The 14,373-nt window shown below is 41.0% G+C and overlaps 1 protein-coding gene across 4 annotated transcripts in view; it reads left to right on the plus strand.

Annotated features, from left to right (window-relative positions):
- Nucleotides 1-14,373, plus strand: part of QSER1 (glutamine and serine rich 1) — a 73,707-nt gene that overhangs the window by 6,776 nt on the left and 52,558 nt on the right. The window contains exon 1 of one of the 4 annotated variants that reach the window (XM_055142177.1): nucleotides 5,695-6,052. The exons of 2 other annotated variants lie outside the window; for them this stretch is intronic. The gene's annotated coding sequence lies outside the window, so the exon portion shown is untranslated. Of the gene's footprint in view, nucleotides 1-5,694; nucleotides 6,053-14,373 lie in introns of those variants that run through there. One more of the 4 variants, XM_055142178.1, reaches the window with a different exon arrangement.

Raw genomic sequence — 14,373 nt, forward strand, 5'->3', positions numbered from 1 at the left:
ATTGAACTTGAGTTGACCATGTGTAAGGCAAGTGCCTTACCTGCTATACTATTGCTCCGACTCCTACAATTCTTTTTTCCTCCCACCCATCCTAATCAGCAAATCTTGTTGGTTTGATTTCCATATTCATACATGTACTATTTCAGTTGCTTCCTTTCTTTCCTATTGCTTTCATTTGTTTGGTGTCACACCTTGTACTGCTCAGTCCATTGAATGTCTCTCTGACTCTGAGCTAATGTTAATGTTGCATAAATAGAATAAGGGATTAATTAGCAAAGAGTCTTTACAGTTTAAAGAGGAAGGAAGCAGAATCTTCTAGACCAGTTTAGGATTCATCCTCAACAGATAATAGCATCACAGTCTACTTACATCAGAGTATTGATGAAAACAGTCTTGGTCCCAGTGTGAAGTTATGGGTGTGAAGCTATAAAAGTGTGTTTCACTGAGTAAGTCACCATAGAAACACTCTACCACAGTAGATTATTAATATAGTAATTCCTTATATTAGTCATTATTGGGTACAGTTCAATAGAATAAATTCTCCAGATGGCAACCTTAAGTAAAACAATGTCTCTTGAAAGCTGGTCCCTGAATATTATTCATGTCCAGTGGAAGCCAGGATTTTTGTTTCAATGTTGAAAGCAGTATTGAAATAAATGAAGACCTGTTGTACTTCCTAGATTTTAGAAGGCCTTTGATGGCAAGCCATAGACTTTATTCTCTATCGCTAATCGAGGAGCTGTGTAAGGTTTTTGAGAAGTATAATGATGATTGGAGCCCAAAAAGTGTTTTGATAAGATTAGTTTGGCAGTGAAATGACAAATGGATTAGAGCTGCTAGAGACTGAAAAGAAGATACGTATGAGAAGCAATTCATGACACCAGACAGGAGGAAGGTTATATTAGGGTTTTCTATAGAAACAGAGCAAATAGGAGGGGAGCAGAAAACTATGATATTATGGGAAATTAGCTGGGGTCTAAGAAGTCCCTAGACCCAGGGAAGCTGGTAATGTGATTCAGTCTCTGTCCTATGGCCCAAGAACCAACGCCCAGGATATAAACACAAGTCTGAGGATAAGACGAAATGTCCCAGCTCAACAGTGAAGTGAAGCAAACTCCTCCCTTTTGTTGTATTAATACCTTCAATGCATTGAACCATGCTCACCCACATAGGGGAGAACATTCTAATTTTCTGAATCTATCTATTCAAGTGCTAATCTCATCCAGAACACCCAGAAATTATGGTTAATTTTGGTAGCCCGTGGCTTGTCAGTTGACATGAAACTAACCTCCTTAAGTCCACCCTTGTCAGCTTTCCACCCATGAGCGCTTCCTTAAACCTCACTTAATCTCTAAATAAAGACAATAATGGTTTCATATTTTTTTTCTTAACATGATATGCCTATCCTGCATAGAACTGAGAACATGCCTTTTTCCCAGGAAAGGAGATAAAATCCTTGAGTAATATTTTCTCCTGGATATCCCATGACTTCAATACTATGAATGCAAGATCAGCAACACTTGAGTAGTGAGATATAAAAATTAGCTCATCTTTCATTTCATGATAAGGGAATAAGGGAGAAAAGGTGGAAACTCTCCAGTTCAGTGGAATAGGATTTCCTGCTGGAGTATTTCCCCATTTGGACCTTGGATCTCTAGGATAGCAGAACGTAAAAGCTTCTTGGAGGGCCAGGGTGGTAGTACAGTGGATAAAGCATTTACCTTGCACATGGCCAACCCAGGTTTGTTCCTCAGCACCCATATGGTCCCTGAAGTCCTCCAGGAGTGATCCCTGAATGCAGAGCCAGGATTAAGCCAGGAGTGGCCCAGACACAAACAAAAGTTCTTGGGACAGGAAACAAAAATTTGCTAGTGGTCCATAAAAGGTGTTAGTAATGGTGTTTCTTCCATCCCATCCCTCGTTTATTGGCTCTTTGAATCTTGACTCTCTTTATCAGGCATTGGCACCCAACTGGTGCTTTTAATAGTTTTCAAAAGGTCATTCCATTGTTCTGTTAAGTCAGATGCTTCACCTTGGTGTCAAATATGAAATACCATTTATTTCCATAAGCATGTTTTACTGATTTTTATAAGAAGCATAGCTGTGTAGAATACCATCATTGCAGATAAAGTACTGACAATCTCTCACTCCACAGATGGTAATTTTGGCAGAGTCATTGTATATAGGAAAGGCAAATCCATATTCATATTAAGCATCTATTTGATAGGAACAAGACACTGTTCCTTCCATGGTGGGAGATGTTCCATATAATCAGCCTGTCATCGCCTGTCAGGTAGCTGACTGATCACCCTGGAGACTAGTTCCATATCAGAGGCTCAGTGTTGATCACTGGTTGCCATGTTGGGCACTTAGCAATGTCCATAATCAGATCGGTCAGGTTGCATAAGCTTCCATTCCTGCCTTCATGGGTACTTTGTTCATGAACTCAGCAATGGCTGTGAAGAGAGAAGTTGACTAGTAACCAAAGAAGGGGTCATATTATCAGCTTGGTACAGTCCTTCTATGCTGAGGTCACCAAGGTTAAATGGAACACAAATATCTTCCGTATTTTGCCCATTTACAGAGGCTAATAATGCACACCTCTTATCCAGATTTCTTTGTCACCAATTTTTCCTGGCCATCCTGCCAAAACATTTGCTTCATTAGTCAGAATATAAGTGCTCAGTAAGTTGTTTCTCCTTCCAAGCAAATGGTCCACCAAATGTGTTTCTTGAAGCTCTTCCCACTGGCAGGATTTCCCTTCACAATTATTATTTCTCTTCACAAGGATGTCCCAGAGGGGGCTATCATGCTGCAGCTATTCACTCTTAGGTGGTCCCTGCAATATCTCACAGAAACATCTGTCAGTCATGTGTAAAACGGAAGGAAGTCTTCTCTTCCTCTGTCAATGGATTTTGAGTATGCAGACAGGGAGAGAGAAGGAGAGAAGGCAGTGTGGCAGGAGTTGGGGCCATGGACATTTGAACACTTCTTTCGCTAACTTTTGCCTTCAGGACTCCCCTGGTTATACCATATCTGTTTAGTGATGGAGTATGTCTGTGTATGCCCAACCTTACGGTTTCATGAGTCAGGTATCAGCCACTTCAGAATGGTTACTTCAAGTTGGTTGGTATCTTGGTTAAAGACCCAGCAGCAGGCCAAGAACTATTTCTCTACTTTCCCTGGAGTGATAGCACAGTGGGTAAGGTGTTTGCTTTGCACACACCTGACCTGGGTTCAACCTTTGGCACCCATGTGGTCACCTAGCCCACCAGGAGTGATCCCTGAGCACAGAGGCAGGAGTAAGCCCTGAGCACTGCTGGGTGTGGCAAAACAAAACAAAATACCACCACCACCCCAGAGAGAGAGAGAGAGAGAGAGAGAGAGAAGTAATTACCCACAGATAGCAGGGTCTTTCCAAAGGAGAGAGAGAGAGAGAGAGAGGGAGAGAGAGGGAGAGGGAGAGAGAGAGAGAGAGAGAGAGAGAGAGAGAGAGAGAGAGAGAGAGAGAGAGAGAGAGAGAGAGAGAGAGAGAGAGAGAGATAGCAGGGTCTTTCCAAACTTCTAAAAGCCTGTGTGTAGGGGCTAGCCAGAGGCTCCAAATGACATCACTGTCTGTCATACTGGGTCCTTCAGGAGCCATTAAACTTACTGGATCATCTCGCCCAAGTTGCAGACCGCCACTTTCAGTAACTTTTGTTACTCAAAATGAGAACTTTGGGGGTCACTTGGTACATGGCATATAACAAAATATCCAAGCATATTTTGAATGTGCTACTTCTAAAATCTGAAGAGGGTAACTTAAGAGATCTGACAGGGAATAAGGCTAGCCTTGCATGCAGCTAGCCCTCGTTGGAATTCTCTGCACTGCATCTGGTCCCCCAAACACCACCAGGAAAAATCCATGAGTACAAAGCCAGAAATACCCCTGAACACTGCTGAGTGTGATTTCCCCCCAAAAAAAATCGAGGGGTTCAAAAGATAGTATAGGGGGTAGGGTATTTGCCTTGCATGCCTTGATCTCTGGCACCCCAAGCTCACCAGGAATGATCCCTGAGTGCAGAACCAGGAGTAAGCTCTGAGCACTGCTGTGTGGGCTCCCTACCCCCACCCCCCAACCAAATCCAAAGAGAACTTTTAAGCATTTCCTACTTCTTGGTTGTAGGAGTGTCAGAGATAACAATTTATCTTTCACCTCAGGGATATTTCAACATGTCTCATTCCTCTGGACTCCGAGGAACTTCACTGAGGTAGAATACCCATGAATTTTATTTTATTTATTTATTGTTATTATTTTTTAAATTTTATTGAATCACCATGAGATAGTTACAAGCTTTCATGCTTGGGTTACAATCTCACAGTGATCACCCATCCCTCCACCAGTGCACATTCTCCACCACCAATATCCCGGGTATACCCCCCTTTCCCACCCTCCCCCTGCCTCTATGCCAGACAATATTCCCCATACTCTCTCCTTTTGGGCATTATGATAGCCATGAATTTTAGTCCAGTTTATTTCCTATCCTGCACATTTAAATAACCTACAGTAGTTACTTAGTTACAACTTGCTTATTATATCCAGTCAGCTTAATGTTTTTGGTGTAATAGGCTAATTTGGTATGTAGTGAAAGGAAAAGGTAATTAGATTCTCTGAACTAAATTTGACATCAGGCTCAAGAGTGATCTACCCTCTCTCTACATATATGGTAAGGGTGAAGATGTATTTATTATTCACCTTGCCAGGTAAAAGCAAACTGTTGTTAGTGGGCATTATGACCTTGAATTATTATTCAGTCAGTTACAAGATGATCTTCTACATCTGATTTTTAGTGATTTCAATGTTACCAGGAGAAAGGAGGCTTACCTAGAAGTAGTTGGGTTTTTTATACAGTTCTTGGTTGAACGGAGAATTCAGATATCTGAGTTTTCCTTTCCTCTCACCACTTTGTCAGCCACATTTAGAGTGACCAACAATATACACCTGTTTTCCCATAATCGATTGACTCTGCCCTCAGGAATTACCCTTAGCAGTGCTTGGGCGTAATCATATGGGATGTCAGGAATCAAACCTGGGTCGACCGCTTGCAAAGCAAACACCCTACCCACTGTGCTATCACCCCGTCCCTTCCCATACTATTTGAATGTATAATATAGAGAGTCATTTAGACTCATGTGTCATGTAAGGGATCTATCAGGAGTACCCAGTAGTAGTAATGAAAGGGTTGATGTAGGAGCCCTTAAAGATTAAATTGCCTGAAGATGTTGTAAAGCACATATTAAAAAGCTAGTAAAGGAGAAATACAGACACTTCATGGTTACCAGAACAATAAAGCTGTAAAGAAAAAATTTTGAGCTGGAGAGATAGTAAAGCAGTAAGATGCAGCCTTGCATGAGGCTGACCAGGGTTCAATCCCTGGTATTATTCCATGTGGTCCTCTCAGCCAAGCAGGAGTAATTTCTAAGTGCAGAGCCAGGACTGACCTCAGAGCACTGCTGGGTGTGGCCCCAAAACGCAAATGAAAAAAAGCAGAAATGTTAATTCACTTATTTTAGACATTGTGGATTCAGTGTCAAGACAGATTAATTTTGGTGGAACTTACATTCTTGAGAGACGAGTCAGACACTCAAATAAACAAGAAAATTCCCTCTGTGGAAAACAGCATGGAGATTTCTCACAGAAAGAAAGCAGAATTACGGGACGAGCCAGCAATTCCTCTTTGAAGCATGTATTTTGAAAAGATAGCTGCATGCCTATGTTCATTGCAGTGCTATGACGATGGCCAAGATCTGGAAACAACTTGAATATGCAGTGACAGAGGAGTGCTAGAGAAGTTCTGCTTTATCTAGCCACACAACTGAAGACTACGCAACTAGAAGAAAAGATGAAGTTTTACTTTCTGCTATAACATGAACCCAAACAAGAAACCAAACCCGGTCAAGTTACAGCAAAAGGAAAAAAAGAGGCCTGGGAATGTAGGCCAGAGAAACACCACTGTGTGCAAAAGATTTTGCCTGCCTGGAGAGGAGCAGACGTCCATCCACAGAAAGATGGGTGAGGGCACATGCTTTATGCAGATGAGTTTCTCAGTCAGTACAGTTCCGTACAGTTCTGACTGGTGGAAAGCTTGTCTCATGATGACGCTTAAGTTTTAATTCTGGCTGGCTTAGTTGGCCAGTGTGGTTCAGCTGTGTCTGGGGCATTCCTGAGCATTCCTGAATCTTGGTTCTCAGTCATCTCCTTCCTAGTTAGTTACCCAGTCTCCAGTGACTTCAGAAATGGATTGCTATTTCTTCTGAGGATGAGGTAGAATGTGCAAATGAAGCCAGAGAAGGAACTAGGGTCTCTGGAGATGAACATTTGTCCTGGGAGGTTCTGCCATTAGTTATTTTCCCAGAGTATACTTCTGCTAAGTTTGGGGGGTGGGTGGGGGGAGAGCAGGGAATCTGATTTTGTGCGCCTATACCATAAAATATGTCATTTCAGAGAGCTCCTATCATATATCTGGAGTTTGGGATACATTGTGAGCAAAATCAGGGTAAGCAAAAGTCCTGATAGAGGGAGACAGATGTTAAATAATAAAACTAAGTTACCTAGCAAGTTGAAGAGGCAGTGAGAAATAAGTAATGGAATGTGACTGGGAGACGCATTACGTTTTTCAGTTAGGTAAACGGCACAGGCTCATGGAGATCCTGATCATTGAACAGAAATTTGATGGTAATGATTTTCAGAAATGAAAGGCCTGTTTCCCTTTTGTTTTCTTTTGGGTTGCGCCACACCCAGCTATGCCCAGTGCTTATTTCTGGCTCTGTGCTCAGGAATCACTCCAGCTGGTGCTCACGGAACCATATGTGGTATTGGGGATTGACCCCAGGTTGGCCACGTGCAAGGGAAGTGCCCCGCCCACTGTACTATTGCTCTGGCCCTAAAAGACCTACTTTTCATTGAGTGTTTGATTTACTGGCCTGCTTCTTGCACAGTTTGCTGATTTTTACTCAGACAGGTCTAACTAGACCTTTCAAGTCTAGGCTTTTTTACTGTTAGTTCTTTCTTTCTTTTTTTTTTTTTTTCTATTTTGACCAGTAGCAAGCATTTGATCATCATTGTGCAAACTGTATACACATGTTATATAATATGAAAGAAGTAAATGGGAGAATATGGGCTTGGCTTCAGCATATCACTTATTGATTGCAGCGGAACCATGACTAGAGCCTACCTTTACTTCTGTCTCTCTTAGTTTGGGGGCCACACCCAGTAGTGCTCAGGGCTTACTCCTGTCTGCACTCAGGGATCACTCCTATTGGAGCTTGAGGAGCATATGGGTTGCTGGAATTAACTCCATGTCAGCTGCATTCAAGGCAAGCACCCTACCTGCTGTACTATCTTCAGCCCCTTTTCGTTCTTTTATCTCCAAATGAAACATCCATTTTTTTTTATTATTATTCTTTGAATGATACTAGCAGTGCCTTGATCTTGGGTGTCCTCTTCTCAGACCACTTTTCTCTCAACATTCTGCAGTGGTTCTCTCCTCACTTTATTCACTTCAGAATGTCACATTGTTAGAAAAGACTTCTCCTTAGTGCCATGAATGATATGGTGTCTGTCCCTCCTTCTCCAGTCACCAGGTGACCAAATACCGTGCTTGAACTTTCTTCATAGCAGCCATCAGTCCTTGATACTAAATAGCTGTCTTGTTCATTGTTCATCTTTGACCATTAAATTGAGTTTTTCTTGGTTTTTCCCACCCCCTCCCAGAAGCCTATATTCTCCCTTGAACTTGGACTTCTCTCTTTCTCTCCTCTCACATTTCTCTATGTAATTTTTTTTCTAAGGGAGACATATTTGGCAGTGCTCAGGGATTACTCCTCAGGGATTATTTGGGGGTTGTTCTTGGTGGGGGAAGGGGGACCATATGGGGTACCAGGGATTGAACCTGGGTTGGCTGCACACAGACAATTTCCCTACCTGCTCTGACCTCTATGTAAATTTCTTTCCTTTTATTTTTTTTTTGGGGGGTCACACCCAGTGATGCTCAGGGGTTACTCCTGACTGTACTCAGGAATTATTCCTGCTGGTGCTCGGGGAACCATATGGGATGTGAGAGTTGAACCTAGGTTGGCCACATGCAAGGCACAACACCTTCCCCGCTGTACTAATGCTCTGGCCCCCCATGTAAATTTTTTTTTCTTTTTGGGTCATACCCGGCAACGCACAGGGGTTATTCCTGGCTCTGCACTCAGGAATTACCCCTGGCAGTGCTCAGGGGACCATATGGGATACTGGGAATCGAACTCAGGTCGGCCACGTGCAAGGCAAACGCCCTACCCGCTGTGCTATTGCTCCAGCCTCTGTAAATTTTTTTAATAAAAAGATTTTACTTCACACACAAATCATTTTAGTAAATGTTTAGTAAATTGGGTATTTTTAAATTAATTTTTATTTAAAATTTTTTTTATTGAATAACTGTGAGATATACCTTTACAAAGCTATTCAAGGTTTCACCATTCAGTGTTCCAACACCGATCCCTCCACCAGTGTACATTTCCCAGCACCAAACCAATGTCCCCAGTTTCCCTCCCATCACCACTCCCCCCACCCCCCACTCCCGCCTCTATGGCAGATGCGCTCTCTCTCTCTCTCTCTCTCTCTCTCTCTCACTGGGTATTTCTTGACAGAACTTAGGTATTTTTATTTTTCCCCTATGTTTAAAATATGTGCTTAATAAAATAATTTAATAAATGATGTGTTCAGTGCTGGAGTATATTCTTCTTTAACTTGGTATCTAATACTTCAAATTCTAAATTCGGTTCCTATTAAAATTTTTTAGAGATCTTATTCATGTATCTTGTCCAGGAGATATTTATGAACTATAAATAAATACAAAGTAATGCAATTTTATATGCCTTATTGCCATCATTCTCATTACTGGGTGATCACTAATCCTATTTAAATAACCTGAGACCAGATTTGTCGGACCCAGTGAAGCATGGCAAATACAAAAATATGGGTAAGCTAAAATCCTCTGCTTGGATCTGCTTAAACTAGATGGCTTAACATTTTAAGCAGTTTCTCTGAGCAAACTGCAAGATGAATATTGCTCTGGTAAAGCAGCTGGTATAATCCTCACTTAACAGACACTAAACTATTTAATTCAGTTTGATTAGGCTGGAGCCACATTGGGTCCAATGGAATGATGCCAGTATAAAATTGTGAACCATTTGGAAAGATGGGATTTAAGTAGAACTATTATAAAATTAACTTTAAATTTAATAACAATGTAAATTTATATAAAAGCTATATAAAAATGTAAAATCCAAAACTAAAAGTGATCTTTTGGGGAAGGGGTCACATACCTGGGGTATTGACTCAGGGCTGTTCCTAGCACATAGCTTGTGTGTTGTTTCCAGCTGATCTAGGGGTCCCTTAGCGTACCATGGATCAAACTTAGTCATGCTTACTAGTTTTTTGAGTTGCCTCCCATACCAGGATGATCTTTTGCTATTAGAATCTTTACTTTTTCCATATAAGAGCATGTTTCAGCTTCAATGTGATTTTTAACATCCTGATGAATAGAGTTGTTTCTAAATCTTAATTATGTTTTGATATGGCATAGGGGAAGATGATTCCAAAATTATTATTGGAGGCTAATTTAATATACCAGCTGTTAACCTTAATCTATTGTTTATCCTAATATGGTTATTTTAGCATTGTTCTCATATAATTAAAATTGGAGTCATTGTAGTATGTCTTTTATTGATACTTAATAGACTTGTTAGGAAATTTTAAGTTCTTAAGCTTACAACATATGGAACAATATTTTTTGAAATCTTTTTTTATTCTCTCAAAATAGACACATATTGTCTAATGTTTATTATCATTTCCTTGTCTGCACAAATCATGTTGGAACCAGAAATTCAGGAAATGTTATAGGATAGGTAGAAACCGACTTCTTTCTTCTTACCAGCAATAATATTTTTATTAGGAAAATTTGCAAACCAGATACATTTAGAGAAAAAAATCCAATAAATTCCTTATCATTAACCAATGACAAAGGTCAGTCCTTTCCATATATATATATACACACATATACATATATATATATTCCCACCTACTCTTCATATTTTGGCTTTATATTAATTCAAAGCAAATATCTTTATTTTTTTTCTTTTTGGGTCACACCCGGCAATGCACAGGGGGTTACCTCCTGGCTTTGCACTCAGGAATTACTCCTGGCGGTGCTCAGGGGGCCATATGGGATGCTGGGAATTGAAGCCGGGTCGGCCGCGTGCAAGGCAAATGCCCTACCCACTGTGCTATCGCTCCAGCCCCTTTTTCAGCTTCTGGGGGTTGAAGTGATAGTATAGCAGATAGGGCATTTGCCTTACACGTGGCCAACCCAGATTTAATCCTTGGCATTCCATGTGGTCCTCAGAGTCCCACTGAGAGTGAGCTAATAAACTTTGGGGTTTGAGTCACTTGAAAATCTTTCTAATACATGGAAGTTCTTAGTCACCTTGATATTGGCGTTCTTTCTTTTGGATACTTATTACAAATGGCAAAACTGGTGACTCTTTATTGTGAATAATGTTCGGATCTGACAAATTTGGGGTATGGTCTATTGATCTCCTGGGCAGATAGTACTTAAACACCATGGTTTACAAAGTTGTTCATAATACAATTGTTCCGGGCTTTCAGTGTTCCAGCACCAATCCTGCCACCAGAGTCACCTACCCTCCACCATTGTCCCCATTTTCCCAACTGCCTCTTAGTAGGCACATAGTAATTTGTTTTATATTGCTTGTTACAACAATGGCAAAAAGAATTATCAAAAATACTTCAGTAAGACAAAATTTGTGAAAATGGTTATATCTCACTCCGGGGGTTATTAAGTCCTTGTCTGAGAATTTACTAAGTTGTTTGTTGCTAGTTGAACCTTCTGTGTTACTATTTTTGTTTGTTGAGTTCAGTTGTCTTTGATGTTACGTTTCCGGAAATCTAATTTGGTATGCTCCGACTGGGATTTCAGTATTGTGGGATTTGGAGGTGTTGCGTGTGGTATAGGTGGGGAGGGCAGTCCAGAAATTCAAGATCTGCAAGACCAGGCCAAGGAGTTGAGGTGGCAGAGCCTGTGAGGGGTGGCCGTGGCTGCCAGGGCTTCCGGAAGAACTGGGCTAGAGGGGAGGCTGCCCACCCCACTCAGAGAAGACTCCAAAGTTCCCAGCCTTCTAAACCTGAAGTTTTCATGGGCTGGTGGCCACAGAGGTGGTTTGTGAAGCAGTGGAATTGGGCCATTGGTGCGGCAGTGGTGGTTGAGTGTGGGTGAGGCTGGCGGGGCAGCAGCATGACCCCTCCCCCTTCCCCTGGGTGCCCCAGAGTTTCACCTGGGAGACCATCGTGTCTGTGAATGTTAGCTGCTTGATTCGCATCTTCTCCGAGAGTTTGGGACTCCGAAGAGCAGGGCTGGTGGGTGTGTCAACACGGCGGTGGCTGGGGGCTATCCCTCTCTTATTTCACTGTTGCATAGTGAATTCAGAAACACTTGATGCTTAAGCAACTTAAAAGAATCATTCATATAAAATGGTGTGGGGTATCTTGGCAAAGATCACCAATGACAAATATGAGCGAATATATTTGCCTTAAAAAGAGATTCTTGGGAGGGTGGAGCGATAGCAGGTGGGGCCTTTGCCTTGCATGCGGCTGACCTGGGTTCGAATCTCAGCATCCCATATGGTCCCCTGATCACCACCAGGAATGATTCATGAGTGCAGAGCCAGGGGTAACCCCTGTGCATTGCCGGGTGTGACCCAAAAAGCAAAAAAAAAAAAAAAATGATTATTGGGCCAGAGAGATACAGTACAGTGAGAAAGGCCGTGTGTACAGCCAATCCAGATTCAGTCTCCAGCGCTGCATATGGTTTCCAAGCACCACCAGGAGTGATCCTGAGCACAGTGGGGTGTGGTCTAAAAACCAGAAGACATGACACTTGCATGTAGAGAGATAGTGCAGTGGGTAAGGTGCTTGCCTTGTACGAAGCCTACCCTGTTAAGCCCCCAACACTAGCTGAGTGTGAAGCACAGCAACCTAAGTGATTCCTACACACAGCTAAAAAAATATGTGCAAACACCAGTCAGATATGTGTACAACCTCTGGTTGTTTCAGTGACCACAATAAAAGGAAGGAAAATTTGGAGAGGGAATTTAAATAAAACACTTTACAGCCAATAAATAAATGGCAACTCTATGAATGCTGATCTCACCTGAAGTGCTGTAATAATGACATTGGTTGGCTGTTGTGTGCCGTAGTCTACTGTGTATGCTTTATTATTTATTTATGACAGGAGTGTTGTTAATGTTTATCTTTCACAGGTTGGAAAGTGGAGGAGAAGCAAACTATGTGGTTAGCCTCAGTTTGCAGAACTTGTAAAGTACAGAGCTGGATTTTAATTCTATAGCTTATTTTGCAATGCATTTTGCTTTTACTAAGTTTTGACATAGTTAATTCAAAGCTTGTTAACTTTTTTAAAATTCACAGTTAATAACTCCTTGATAAAGTGCTGATAATTTTTATCCTTTTTATTTTAAACTCAGACTTTGATTAGCTAAACGTGTTACTTAAGTACGAATGAGATAACATGCTAAATTTCCACACCAAGTTCAGTACAGCTTGCAGTTATACTCCATTTAGAAGGTAGATTCTATGCCAAAAATACTGTATGATAGAGAATGTAAGAATATATAGCTTAACTAAGAAAACTAGAATTTTTGTGTAAAATTGTGTTTAGCTGAAAATTTTGAAACATGTTGTTTATAGTCTTGGGACTAGATTCTGAGAGATCTTAGTTCTAGTCCAGGCCTCTTCTCTTTCTTACCTTTGAAAATATGTATCTCAAAATAAAACAGTGTTTTTTCAAAGCTTAAAATTAATTATTTTTATTATGTTAGAATGTTTATCTTTTCATATTTTTATATGAAAAAGTTATATGATTTCTTAAGGCAAAATTATTCATTGAGCACTTAAGTAATTCACCCCTGCTTAGAGCAACTTAATATGAACAAGTACTGGCTTGTTTACCTGGGTTTAACATATTTTATGGAACTTTCACTAATTGATTTTTAAACTTGGAATGTGTTTTGTTTCTTAAGTATAATGAATAAAGGAGTACGCTATCAATAGGTAGATTTGTATATATTTTTAATATGGGAATATAAACCACTAAACGGCTTATTCTGCAAAAACAGAAGCAGAGCGATCGAAGACATGGTTTTCCTTTGTTAAAGAAATGATTGGCATTGCCATGGGTTTATAAGAAACAAGAAAATAATCAACCCAAACAACAGACACCCCTGGAAAAAAAATTGTTTTTATTGGTGCCAGGGATTGAACAGAGCCTCACTCATGGAAAGTTGGTGCTCCCTAAACCCAACATTTATAAAGTATCCTGACTCTTATCCCACGTTTTAAAAAACTGACTATATATTCCTTCCCACCTCCTTCCTCTCATGGTTTGCAGTGTTACTATGATGACGGCGGGGTATAGACATGCTGGCTGTGGTACGTGTCTGGGTCCCTGTATCTGATGGTGCTCCTTGAGGTTTGCACCCCTCCTGTATCAGCGCTTGCCAAAGGTGACACTCGTAGCTGAGGCCTACAAGTTAGTGGTATAATGCCTGATGGAGTGCTGCAGTGCTCCTGGGACTTAAGAAACCCACACTCCTTTTTTTTTTCTTCAACGTTTTTATTGAGCTACTGTGACATACCCCTTTTTGTGTGTTTATACATACCAGGCTGTGATGGCAGCCAAGAAAAAAAAATCATTGGCTTTGTGGAGGATCACACTCGCCTGTGTGGAGCTCCAGGGATTTGAACTTGTGACTATATACGCTTGTGCTAAGCCTTTGCACCATCCCCTCTGAGCCCGATTATTCTAATTTGTAGAAAGTTTTTTTTTTTTTTCAGTTTTGACATGGTTGCAGATAATTGCAAGGTTTTGTTGTTGTTAAGTGTATGATAAGTGGTTTTTAGTTGCCAGTCTTTGGAGCAGTGATATTGTTGTGCAGATATGAAACAGTGGAAGTCACAGTGTAGGCTGTGTTTTGGGGAATTGTTTTTATCGTTTGTTTGTTTGGTTTCTGGTTTGGAGCACTGCTTAGGGCATAATCCTGGCATTGCTCTGGGGACCATTTGTAGTGCCAGGGATTGAATCCAGGTCAGCTGCATGCAAGGCAATTGCCATACTCATAGTATCTCTTCAGCCCCAGAAAATTGTTTCAAATTAGCAGAGAAATTGAGAAGATAATACTGAGATCCCATATTGCTTCCTCACTCATAGTCCTAGTTGATAACTTCCCCTCTCTCTCTCTCTCTCTCTCTCTCTC

Source organism: Sorex araneus, chromosome 6, assembly GCF_027595985.1.
Source record: "Sorex araneus isolate mSorAra2 chromosome 6, mSorAra2.pri, whole genome shotgun sequence".
In the NCBI taxonomy this organism is placed as follows: Eukaryota; Metazoa; Chordata; class Mammalia; order Eulipotyphla; family Soricidae; genus Sorex; species Sorex araneus.